The sequence below is a fragment of the Vicugna pacos genome, chromosome 5, assembly GCF_048564905.1.
Source record: "Vicugna pacos chromosome 5, VicPac4, whole genome shotgun sequence".
Lineage (NCBI taxonomy): Eukaryota > Metazoa > Chordata > Mammalia > Artiodactyla > Camelidae > Vicugna > Vicugna pacos.
Window position 1 is genome coordinate 49,342,037 of NC_132991.1, and position 13,776 is coordinate 49,355,812.

The following is a 13,776-nucleotide window of genomic DNA, read 5'->3' on the forward strand; positions in this document are numbered from 1 at the left end:
CTGCAACATGGATGGACCTAGAGATTATCATACAAAGTGAAGTAACTCACACAAAGAAAGACAAATATATAACATCACTTACATATGGAATCTAAAAAAATGACACAAATGAACTAATTTACAAAACATAAACAGACTCAGAGGCATAGAAAACAAACTTATGGCTACCAAAGAAGAAAGGCAGGGAGGGATAAATTAGGAGTTTGGAATTAGCAGATATAAACCACTATACACAAAATAAACAATGAGGTCCTACTGCATAGCATAGAGAACTATATTCAGCATCTTGTAATAACCTATATTGAAAAAGAATATATGTATAAGTAAATCACTAGGCTTTAAAGATGAAACTAAAATCAACACTGTAAATCAACTATACTTTGACAAAAAATAATAATTTTATTATGACATGAGAAAGGGACACAAGGAAAAGAAGTATTAAAAAATAGCACTAATTAGCCTAATTACCCCAAGGTGATTGGATTACCATTCAGGACAACGCTATAGCTTCAAAAGTGCCCTCCAAAAAGATAGAAGTCATTACACTATTGGATTGCCAGTAAAATAGATAGGCAAGATAGACCATATGACAACTGTCAAGATGGAGGTGGGTCAATCTTCATAAATAATATAAATATGTGAAAAACAGACAGCATTGCACTGTATATTTTTAGCAGGATATAGCAGCAGTCTTAAAGACCCTATTACTTTTTAAAGCCATTGTCATCCTGGCTATAAAACACTTTACCATAAAAATTAAGTCCAATTGAATTGCTACGCAGAATGCCAAAGGAATTTGATATTTTCTGAAAATCACAGAGCACTAAGAACAAAACGATTGCTAGGATACTATAGTTGGGCAATGTTCTAATGTGTGAAATGGATGGATCGTTCAACTTTCTCAGACTCTGACCCTCTCCACATTTAACTGGTAAACATCACAACATCTTATGTGGCATAGCATATACAGTATAATGATGGAAAACACCTGATCTTCCAAAAGGATGAATACCAGAAATCAAAAACTAGTAGCCTCATACTGGTTTCTAAAACAAAGTTCTCAACAAACTATTAAACCGGTAGATGTGAAAATGATAAGAACAAATCTTCCAGCCACCAGAGTATGTTCAGCCACTGAAAACCCAGGCTGGAAAAGAGCCAGCATCATCCATTGCAAAGAGGACTTGGAAGCAACACGTCACCAGTTTCCACCGACCTTCCAGGTGGCTGGCTCCCTGGAGCTAGATGGTGTCTATACACATTCCCTCCCCACCCTGTAAGCCACTATATCCCTGACGCCTTTCTTTCCCATTCCTAGACCAGGCTTTCTATTTCACTGGTGCTCACCCTAGCTTGGTGCAAATAAGCAGCTGTGCTGAGAATATGTGGACTCCCTCCAGAAGTTACATGGTCAAGTGTTCCACAAAATAACAGGGGGCAGGCCAGGCATCTCCAGCTCTCGAATTTGAGAGGAAGAGTGATGAATCAAACTGAAGGTGTCAAAATGTGGTTTGTTTCTACCAGAGGATTGTTTCCATCAGCAGGAATCATTCATAAATAGTCTAGAGAGACACAGGCATGGACTCAGCACCCAGGGTGCCTTTTCCCAGATAAAGCACCAGGATACTTTCTAAGAAATGCTTGTAAGTAGAAGCCTTCTAGACAGACACACTAGAGAACTAAGTCACCCTGATTTTTGGCAGCCTTGTCTAAGTTATTCCACCTTAGATAGGTTTGGTTAGCCCTTCCTGGAACTGGTCTTCTGCCTGCTGCCTTGTTCCAGATATTTCCTAGGCGAGCTGGCAGAACGCTGCACTGGCCTTTTTATGAACTAGATAAAGCCCTTAGCAGAGCCAGTCAATTATATCATTCATTGCATTTTTCAGGTCTGGGTTCTGCTGGATTAGAAAGATTGGACATATCATCTAGCACTCACTCTCATAGAAGCAACAGGGTAAGAAGCCATTCCTTAAATCTCAATTCACCTCTGAGATGTTTCAATAAAATGAGCAATCAATTTAACCACCTACAGTTCTTCCCAGGTTTAGGATCTGTATAGGGTGATAAAGGAAGCAGAAATCACAATAAGTACTGCTCCTCAGATTCATAAGATTTCCACATGTTCCTTTAGACAGGTAATAAGAGACTTCCAGTATCTATGGAAACTCCAACTTTAAAACTCAGCAGTGTCCTAGTCCCTCTGTCTTACTTAAAAAGAAAGATTATCTTCTGGCATCATTAGGTATTATCTCCCCCACCATAACCCACACACAAACAAGCTCATATACAAGTACATGTGATATATCTGGCTATACACTATCCCCAACAACAGGACACTTCATTGTAACTATCAGGTTGACACTAAATATATATGAAAATTGACTAAAAGCTAGGTCATAAAGCTAGCCAATTTGAAATCACTATGTGAAATAATAATGGTATCATGAAGAATATATCATTTAACCCCAATACACTTCAGTTATTAAAAAACGTAACTAAAGGGAAAAATACTTAAAAATTTTAAACATATTTTGGAACAAACTATCAATCATAAAAGAAGTGTAGATTACTAACTCTTAAGAAAATAGTTAGAAAAAAATATTAACAAAAATACCAAGATGATTATATAAATATTATGTGCCAAAATGGCAGAACAAATAAAGAGGTTCCGAAAGGTTTAGTCTTAAATGCTTAAGTGAAAAAAGAAAAGCTCAACTTAATGAAGTGATCATCCAACCATAAGGAATTAGGAAAAAACACAACAAAATAAACTCAAGAAGATGAGAGAAAATAATAAAAATAAAAGCAGAAGTTAATGAAAGAGAAAATAAACATATAAGAAGAGGATCGAGAGAGGTCAGAAAAATAATAAAACATACAAATCTCTGGAGAGAACAATTAAGGGAAAAAAGAGAGAGGCATTACATTTTTTAAAATCAAGAATAAAAAGGGGGCAAAGCTATAGTTGCTACATAGATTAAACAGACAAGATGCTATGAACAAGTCTGTGCCTAAACTTGAAAACTTAGATGAAATATACAGATAATAAACAGCTTAACAAAAACCAAGTCTTTTTTAAAAATAGAGAACATAAAAAGCCCCCTAAGCTTTAAAGAAATTAAATCAGTCATTTAAAATAATCCCATTAAAGACACACACACACACACACACTGGATCCAGAAAGATTTGTAGGAAATTCTACCAAACATGTGAGCATTGGGAAATTCTAATCTTATGCAAACTATTCCACATAATGGGGAAAAAAATCATTTGTGATATCTCAAAACCAGATAAAGATATTATTAAAAACATTAAAAATATAGGCCAATCTCACTTATGAATGAATGTAGATGCAAAAACTCTAAAAATAAATATTTTTATAAAATAAATCAGATAGTGTATAAAAAAATAAGTTGTTATGACCAAGTTGGTGTTTCCTAGGAATCCTAGATTGGTTTATCATGAGAAGATCAATTAAAGTAAATCATCATATTAACATGTTAAGGTGAAAATAACTGTATCTTAATAGAGGCAGAAAAAATTGGATAAAATTTCACATCTATCTGTGATGTAAAGAAATAACAGCAACAATCTCCTTAGCAAACTGGGAACAGAAGACACCTTCTTAGCTCAATAAAGGACATTTCAAAAAACCCACAGAAACCTCATATCTAACAATGAAACTTTTAACAGCATCTTCTGTAAGAGCAGGTTCAATATAAGGATGTCTGTTTTCATCAGTCTTATACTACATTGTTCTGGAGGTCCTTGCATAGTAAATCAAGAGAAAGAAATAAAAGGTAAAGGACTGGGAAAAAGAAATAAAAATCTTCATTATTTTACAGATGATATGATTGCTTATATCAAAAATTTCAAAAAAAAAGGTTAACACATAGGGGTTAATAAATATTTGTTGAGAAAAATAAGCAACAAAATAGTTGTAAGGATTAAGTAAAATAATCTATGTTGACTATTTGGCACCTAGTAGCAACTTAGTAAATATTAATTTCCTTTCCCTTAAAATTTACTTTTAGGTATCTATGTCATGTGGGAGAAGGATTTTTAAAAAGTAAAAATTTAAATTAATAAAAAAGATATTAGATTCAAAATTAATATGCAAAGTAAACTGCATTTCTAGATACCCACAATTGACTAAAAATGTAAATTTCTTTAAAGAGGTTATTTAAAATAGTGATAAACATTTTAAATACTCATGATAAAATAAAAAATGTGTAAGTCTTCTGAAGAGAAAATCAATAAACTTTATTAAAAGAAACATTAAAGAAGATCTAATAAATAGGGAGATCTATCATATTATTGGGTGGGAAGACTGACTATCATAAAGCATATCATAATTCTCTCCAAACTGATCTAAAACATCAGTACAATTCAAATACAGATCCTATCAGAGTGTGCATATGCATGTGAAACTCAACAAGCCAAGTATAAAATTTACATGAAAGGTTAAGGGCCAACAAAAGCCAAGACACTCCTTGAGAACAAAATGTGGGATGCTAGTGTGAGATACTCCCTACTAGATATCCAGACTACTATAAGCTATGGAAATTAAGTTGGTGTGATACTAGTGCAGGCATAGACTAATAGACCAAAGGAAGAATAGAGAGCCTAGTAACAAATCTATCCCAATATGGAAAATGGGTTTATGACAAAGCAGATATTATAGATCATGAGAGAAAAATGAACTATTAAATAAATGACACTAGGGCAACTGTTTATCCAAATAGAAAAAAAAAATCAAGTTGCATCCCTATTCCAACACAAAAATGAATTGCATTAGATTAAATACTTCCTATGAAACACTAAATTATAAAATTTTCTTAAGCTCTTATTTCTTAAACAAGAAGCAAATGCAAAATTTAACAAGATTACTAAATTAAATTGCATTAAAATTAAGAACTTGAGTTCACCATTAAGAATGAAATACAAAAAATAGAGAAGAAGATATTTGAAATATACATAACCAGTAAGCGGGTTGGTGTTTGGAAAATACACACGTACACATAAAGAATTCCTACAAATCAATAAGAAAAAGGCACACTCATATGTACTGGATAAGTTTTTCACAGAACTGACATGGACAAGTATTCCATAGAAAAGGAAATATGAATAACAGAAACATATGAAAAGATGATCAAGGGAGTATTCACAGGGTTCACCATGGGGCATGTGCATGGCTTGCTGGCCACTGTCACTGGCCTCTTCTTTTCCTGCCTGGGAGGCAAATGAGAGCCCTGAACCAGGGGGCTATGAGTAGAATGAACTTAGTAAGGAGGGCCAGACTTTGTGCTCTGATGGCAGTGGTTGTGCTGGCCCAATACATATTCACCTTGAAGAGGAAGACCCAAAGAGGAAGATCAAGATCTTTGAGATGAATAATGGATAGCTAAGAAATGACTAATTGAGTCCACTGTCTTTATAAAAATGATGCCAAAATTGCAGAAACATTTGGTTCACATCAAGAACACTACGAGGTTAGAAGAAATTATCTATGGTCTTGTCAAAGGAGGAGCTGTCATACTTCAGATAATAATATACTTTGATATGACATTAAGTAAATACAAAGGAAAAAGATGCTAAACATGTCATTATATCATAAACAATTGTAAACTAGTTACAGATAAATGTCAAAAAAAGATATTTAACTAAAGGAAAGGTATTATTCTTTTAAAGTTGATCTTGTTCTTACCAGAGATAACAAATTCCTTTATATGGTAGAATAGTATACTAAGTCACATAATCTGCTTGTTGAACAACGTTAATCAAAAGCTAAACTTAAAGAAATTATGAAAGAATCTGATGACATGTTCAAGGAAGGATATGAGAATTTATTTGATAAGCTCCAAAAGCACAAAATCCCTGTGTTCATATTTTTACAATGTATAGGTGATATATACCATGAGAGGTTTTCTGTCAAGCTAGTGTTATCATCCAAATGTCAAAGTAGGGTCCAAATAATGGATTTTTATGAAAATGGGGCTTTTAAAGGACATAAAGGGGAACAAATACACATACTTAACAAAAAGCGAATATTTCAATCTACTAAAAGACAATAGCAACATAATTCTGTTGGGAGACTCTCAGGGAGACTTGAGAACAGCAGATGGAGTAGCCAATGTTGAATACATTCAGAAAACTTGGTATCTAAGTGATAGAATGGGTGAACTTTTAGAAAAAAGTACATGGGCTCTTCTGATACTGTTTTAATACAATTTAGCACTCATTGGAGAGAGTCAACACTATCTTACAGGAGATTTTATAAACAAGTATCTTTTAGGAACACCTACTATCACTATGTTAATGGGAACACTGTGACTAAACCACTAAATTAAAACTTTACTCCATGGAGTTACTGGTACTAAAGCAGACTGTTTATTCAGAGAACTACATACCTCAATTTGTTCACTTTTCTTGTTCTTTTACTATGTTGACACTACCATGTATTACAGATGATATACTAAACAGAATTGCTTCCCTTCTCTACAGTTCTCTCCACATGGTTCTGTCCAAATAATGTTTATGACTTTGACACTACTGATATGTAATTTTAAGTTAATAATCTAATCAAGAAATATAGGTTGATAATAATGTGGATTTGGAAAAACTATGTCATTTCTCCAAAGATGTATTAGCCTCTAGCCAGATACAACGAGCTATTTTCACATGCAAAAAATTTTTTTCAAAAGTGGCAGAACCCAACACTTAAATCCACATGGCAATAGTTCTCCAGTTTTTCCATAATACTTTCTATGACAGATGTCACTGTCAAGGTACCAAAGCACTTAATTCCCCTTTTGAACTACTCTCTTACAGTTTCACACCTGCCCAATATCCTCTTCTCTTAAAAAAAGACTATTTCAAGCATTATTCCCTTAGATGCTACAATTAGCTGAACCTGCCTTGGACTCCCTTGAACATAAGTTTCTCATAAGACCCATATTTATCACCACCAAAATCTTCAGATGATCACATAAAAATGATTACCCCACATAAGAACTTTTTGCTTTCTTTCGAAAAAAATGTTGAAGAAACAGTATAACTATTAACCTCTTTTTCTGTTCCTATAGGGGCCCGAGTGATGAGCATGCTTTATTGTGTGAGCAAAGGGGACAATGGGTAGATGTGAGAGTTTTCTTATACAGGCTCAGCTGGTTTCACCTATCGCATAAATATGCAGTAATTGTAATGATACATATAATTAAATAAGATCCATACTAGTCATATATTTTACCTGTTTTACATTATAAAAGATCTAACACAGAAATTTCTATAAATACAATTTTAAAGGGTAAATGGCTAATCAAAATTAATAAACTTGTATGCATACTGGAGGATATTAAAGTACAGGTAATAAGTTCTATATAATGTGCTTTCCACTCTCCACAATCGGCCTGAGTATGTGATTTTGCTAAGTAATATTCAGAATGGTAAAAATGATTTAAAAATCCTTAAGGTATGTAAGATATTCTGCTACGAAGTCTCTAAAATTATTATTATGTTACATAGAATTTTTTAGAAAACAAGAGTTAGGGGCAAGAGGGCTGTAACCAAATAAGACATAGCTTCTTGCTGCAAAACTATTCTGTATCAACCTCATACTAAGCCACTAGAGTAACTACGGGTAAAACAAATCCTAACAATTCACCAACATTGAACTCCAGAGCTTCCAAACAGTCGTAACACCCATCTCCATTTTGTCATTCAGGATACCAAGAATATATACCCAAAACACCAATGACAGGAGACTCTAAGTTCTTTAATGGCTCAGCTCTTGTCAACTGGGAAGAACACCATCAAAACTGCATGGTAGGTATTTCACATACACAGGAATCGAGGCAATGAGCTGTTAAGCAATGCACCCAAGGCCATGACAATAAGCCTGGATAGTAATAGAGGACTGCTTGATTTTTCCAAATCCACATTGTGTACTCAGATTTTATACAGCACATTCTTTGAAACTTAATTAGAAAAACTTGAATCGACTTTGGTCCAGATCCACAGCAGCTAGCAAAGACTTATGGTTGGAATAAAATTTTTCTTTGTTGTTTTTTGTCTTATGCTTCTAAATTTAGTCTCGATGGGGGTCTTAAGGCCCTTAATAATTCATCACAATTGATTCCAATTGTGGACCATAGAGTGACAGGCTGAGGAAGAGAAATCGGCCTGATCTCCTTGACCCATCATCTCCGACTATCCACCCAAGGGCATCCTTAGCATTTGACACCATCTTTTCACACTGGCCTCTTACATAAAATAGGAACATGATAGCTTGTAAATTTCCTAGCCACAAATTCCTTAAATTCAACTAAGATAAAAGCAGATGAGAAATATTTCTGATAATCCATATTTTTGCAAATAACTGATTTAGAGGTATACTTGCTACCATGATGATGTGAGGTAATACAATCTCCTTAAAGCCACCATGAGAAGGAATTACCACAATTAAAATAATCTTCCATGGATTGATCATGTAAAAATCAATACATCAATACAAGGTTTCTTAATAAATTTCCAAGGAAAGGAAAGTGCTTTTGATGGCTCATGACAGAAAGCCTAAGCTCCATTCCTGTCTCCTCCAGCAGTCCACTCAGGTCTCAGGACACGGCACCTGGATCACTGTTTGGTACAGCAGAAGCTTTGTCTAGGTGTAGGGGTGGGTGTCACGTGCTGTTCATGAGGTCAAAAGGTGGAAGAGGGTGGTGAACAGAGGTAGCATTTGAAAAGAAGGCCACATCAGAAAGCTGAGAAGAGCACGTAAAAAGCAGACAATCAGACAAGCAATCAAGAGAGGAACAATCTAGGTACACTGTTTCAAAGAAGACTGGGAAGTTCACAGCATTTCGTGGGAGGCATAGAATGGGGGAAAGCAACTCCTGAAACAATTTCCTGTGATGAGGGAATACTGGCCCCCTTAGGTTTAGATGGTGAGAAACCCATTTAAGATGCTGTAGAGAAAGATTTTATAGGTTTTTTTTCCCTTTTACAATATAAACATGAATTATAAGCCTTTAGACATAGATTCTAACCAATATTGTCATCAAGACAATTTCCGGTTGTGGTCCATAAAATGTGGCCTTATATTCTTACAATCATACCTGGCTGATGTTAGTTACTCAGTGTGCATTTATGAAGTGGAGTTTCAGTAATGCCATGCTTTTGGATAGGAACCAATGCTATTTTCCATATAGACAGTATCTGTCATGGGCAGATGATTTACACTGATGCCTTATAAACAGCATGAATTCTTTAGGAAATTTTCCACTGGTCCCCCTCTTCATACTAAATGCAAGATACTAGCCAAATTCTGCAGTGCTAAGTGTATATATATCCATCCAGAAAAGACAGGTCAGGACTCTACAGTCACTAAACTTGAGTTAAAGAGAGAGCAGCAACACCATCTGGCTTTGCAGCAGCAGGCAGTTCATGACTTTGACTTTCAACCCTGGTCTTCTAAGCCATCAGACAAGCATACAGTAGACAGTGTCCTACCAATTACTCCATCACCACATTTGCTAAGTTAGCCTTAAAAAAGAAGTACTAAATGAGGCTTGCAATCTGTTTAAATTATGAAGGAATTGAGGTAATTATGGAACTAAGTGATTCTTTAGACAGTAATAATGATGGCTATTTTTTACCAAGAGTCTCCCATGGACCCAGTATCTGGGCCAGGTGTTTTACATCCATACAATATTCACAACAGCCATGCACAGTGAGTGTGACTGGCTCCATTATACATACAAGGAACCCAAGGTGAAAAAGTAACTAACTTACATAATGTAAGTAATTTACCAATAACTAAGCTATAGTGCTAATAACTCAGAGGTGCCTAAATCTAAAGCTTGGGCTCTTTTTAACATAGTATGCTGCTTTGAAGAATTAGCCATTTGGGCCCAGGGCCACTGCCCATGTTGTTGTTAAATGCAGCGCCAAAACTATAAAGAGATCTGTCAGTGGTAATAAACAGTAGTTTATGTTCAACCTAATGTACTAGAACAGTCAGAAGGTAACACTGTCATTTTTCTTGTTGGCCAGTTCAACACCACGGTTGCATTATTTCTAGTCTATAATTAACTATATTAGCAAACGTTGACTTCTGCAGAAGGAAAATACAGAAGGAATCAAATATGCCCTGCCTCCCAAAAAGCTTGAATTGTTGCTTCATGAAGAGTAGGCACATTATGGGTTGCAAATATCTTTTCTCAGGTGCAGCCCATTTCATATAAATGATAAAATGACCAAAGAAAGTGAAGCTAGAATTCTGATTTTACTTTATTTTCCAAAAACAGAAAGTTGATAGGTCAGTACAATGTATGATTTCCTGATATATTCCCTTGAGTTAAACCTCTCATGATTATGGTCATGTAGGAAGTTCTTAGAAAGTGCAAAAGATGCTGCATGTGATGCCAGAAGTCCTGAATTCCATATCCCAGCTCTGCTACTGTTGAGCTCCAAAATACTGAGCTATTTAACATTTCTAAGCCTCACTTTCTAAATGGGGAAAATGATTCCTACCTATCACAGTGGTAAGGATGAGCTGAGATAGTATAGACAGAAGCATTTTATAAATCATAAAGTGCCACACAAATATACCACCACATTCAGAATACAGAACAGAAATCAGACTAGAAGCATCAGGAACTCTCCAGTTTCCAAATTCTGTCCCCACAAGGCTTGACTTACCTCTTGTCTTGTGTTCTGTGAGATTTCCCTGGATGTTATTTCTGGGATGTCATCCCTCACCCCACTTATTATTTTTGATTGTTGCAGTGGGTGTCTGTCCCCAGCAATCAAACCAATCCATGACTAAAGCAACAAATGCCCCCAAAGGACTTCCCCTCTAGCAAACAGCAAAGAGTTGTTGGACCAATAAATCACTGTTATGGCTATAACTCTGATGCCCTACTTACAGTTTACCTACAGTTTCCAAAAATTTCACAGCATATTATCCTAGAATACATCCTAGAAGAAACTAGGATAATTTGCTTGCTTATATACTCCAGAGCTCCAGATCTTCTCTCAGAAACAAATGTATACCTCTTACTCCGCAATGGATATAGGCAATTATAAGATCTGCAGAGAACAACTCTAGCTCTAACTTAAAAATTATCAATATCTCTAAAATATCATGGGAAATATGTTAACAGTTTCCTCCAGTTAAATCTCAATTATGCAAATAGATTTTCTCGGTAGGTTTTGGTACTGAGTTGTGATGTTTTTCAAACCTTTCATCTTTATAGGAATTATCCATGTTGTATACTTACCACCCAGTTTCCAGAAATATCAACTGTGTAGTCCATGTCAATTTTCTCTCACAACTTTGGTAAAGAGCATTGTGAAATGACATTGAATAGCTCATTACTCACTGTTTACACCGCAACAGAGACAGCAGTCTGTGGTTCTTAAGAACACAAATTGTAGCCTCAACCAATCTGGGCTCAAGTCTGGGCTCTCCAATTTATTAGCAGTGTGATCTTGGAGAAGTTACTTAACCTCTCTGTACCTTTCTTCAACCATACAATGAATTGATAATAGACCTACCTTATAAAATTGTGTGAAATTAATGAGGTACCGTATGTCAAATGCTTAAGACAATGCCTGGCACACAGTAAGCATCTTATAAATGTTAGATCTTACTACTGTTATTACTTTGCCTTTACAGGCATTAATGGGTTATACTGCATGCAGTGAAATTTCCTGAGGCATCTTGTCATAAGCTCTCCAAAAATGATACAACTGCTGGGCTTTTTACATGTAAATAGGTGACATGATGTCAACAGATGTGAACCGATGACCCAGCTTCTGGAAGGCATTCTAATAGATTTTTGAACTTTCTATTCTGAAAAGACTCATCACTCTTTTTTTTTTTAATTTTTTTTTAGGGGGAGGTAATTAGGTTTATTTATTTATTTTAACGGAGGTACTGGGGATAGAACCCAGGACCTCATGCATGGTAAGCATGTGCTTTACCACAGAGCTATACTCTCCTCATTGAACTTCCTATTCTGTCAAGGAGCCTTCTTCTTTCAAAGATAGGACTATTACAACCTTGAATATGTTAGCAAAATATGAATAAAATCCTTAATGTCTCCCATAGTAATAAAAGTGTGGAGTCTTGACAAAGTTAGACAACCTAGGTTTGCATTCTGGCTCTGCCACTTACCAGCTGTGTAAACTTTGGCAAGTTACTAAGTCTCCCAAAGTCCAGTTTCTTTAAATGTAAAATGTGGAAAGTAATGGTATCTATTTCACAGAGCTTTGTGAGGATTGGATGGTGTAACTAAATCTTAGCACAGAGCCTTGCATTTGGCATATATGTTATATGCTATTGCTATTAATTCTTCTTTGGTTGGGTTAATCCAATTGATAAGAGTTCTTTGCCTGTGTGTTAATCAAAAAACAAATTATATTAGCAGTTGATACTTTAAGACCTATAAAATGTGAAGATGAAGTTTTACTAGCAGAAGTCTTTCCTTGCACCATTATAATGTCAGATTTAGTTCACTTGTTGAGGCATTTTTGGAAGATTTTATTATAAACCTTATAATATAGAACAATCCTGGAGCAGTTGTCTAAGAAATATATAGAAATATGTTGAGAAGGTGATTGACCTCTGTAACAATCATCAATGTTTCCTTCCTAGTTGTTTCTTATTTGTTTTTGTAACACATGAATTGGGATCAGAACTTCAGAAGGATAAGGTCATAGAGTTAGAAGGTTAGAGGATTACCTAGTAGAAGAAGGCTGTTAACTGCCCCATTCAAGTCAGGCAGATGTGACTTAAACACAGTTTCCCTTTCGCGAAGCTGAGATAGTCTGTTCACCTTTGGTTCCTTGGTAGCTTTCCTTTATTCTTCTCAGTCCTTGAACCTATCCTGGTCCCACTGTTGTTCTTACCAAGTAGTCAATTTATTTCTGTTAGTGTTAACTGCTATTTAAATTGTTCATTGATGATGGGCTCTCAGAGGTGTCTGAAGATTCTTACAGTTGGAAAAGCCAGAAGTACTGAGGGGAATTAAGCTATAATAGTAGAATTATAGGTTGTGAAGTTGTTAGTTTGGGGCAGAGATCACTGCCTGGTATCTTTTGCCCACTGTTCCTTTGTCTGGGGCCTATCTTGTTCCTGTGGACTCACTAGTGTTCTTAGACTGGAATAATTATGCAGAAAAACTGTCTTTCATTCTTAACTTTGAGACAAAGAGACTCAGATCCTATTACATAATAGTTGGCTATATCCTCTACTACAGTTAATAGGAAGACCCAGAAAGCAATCCTGAACCCAAACCTTCTTTCCTAAAGATGTCACCCAATGACAATACCAAAGAATAGCTTATCTCCAGCCTTCCCAAAGATATGTAAAGACAATGCATAGCTATGCAAATAGAGCTTTATTACAAGTCCCCTAGACTCTACTGCCAGCCTGATGGCAGCCCTGAGCCCCTCCTGCAACATTCTGGAGCAGCCACTGGTAACACGGTGAGTGGCTCAGACATGAGGCTCATCCAATACCAAGCACACCTTGCTTCAAAGCTATTAATTTTATGATTCATAAGCAGAATTATTTTGTAAGGTTTCTGCTCTTCGATTTCTTACTTAAGACGAAATTTTAGAGCTGGAAGAGTCTTAGACGTCATTTTCGTAGACCTCCCATGTTCCATATGAAGGTTCTGAGGTACAAAGAGAACAGGATATCTGCCCAGGTTCCCCTGGGTAACAAGTACAGGGCAGCCCGATCTGTGTCCCCCTCCTGCTTACAGACCT

General features: G+C 35.7%; 1 protein-coding gene and 1 pseudogene across 1 annotated transcript in view; one reads left to right on the forward strand and one right to left on the reverse strand.

Moving 5' to 3' along the window:
- The window catches only part of PDE11A (phosphodiesterase 11A), a 359,091-nt gene that overhangs the window by 297,468 nt on the left and 47,847 nt on the right, over positions 1 to 13,776 (reverse strand). The window lies entirely within an intron of this gene.
- LOC102534923 (cytosolic 5'-nucleotidase 3A-like) lies at positions 5,244 to 6,280 on the forward strand (annotated as a pseudogene).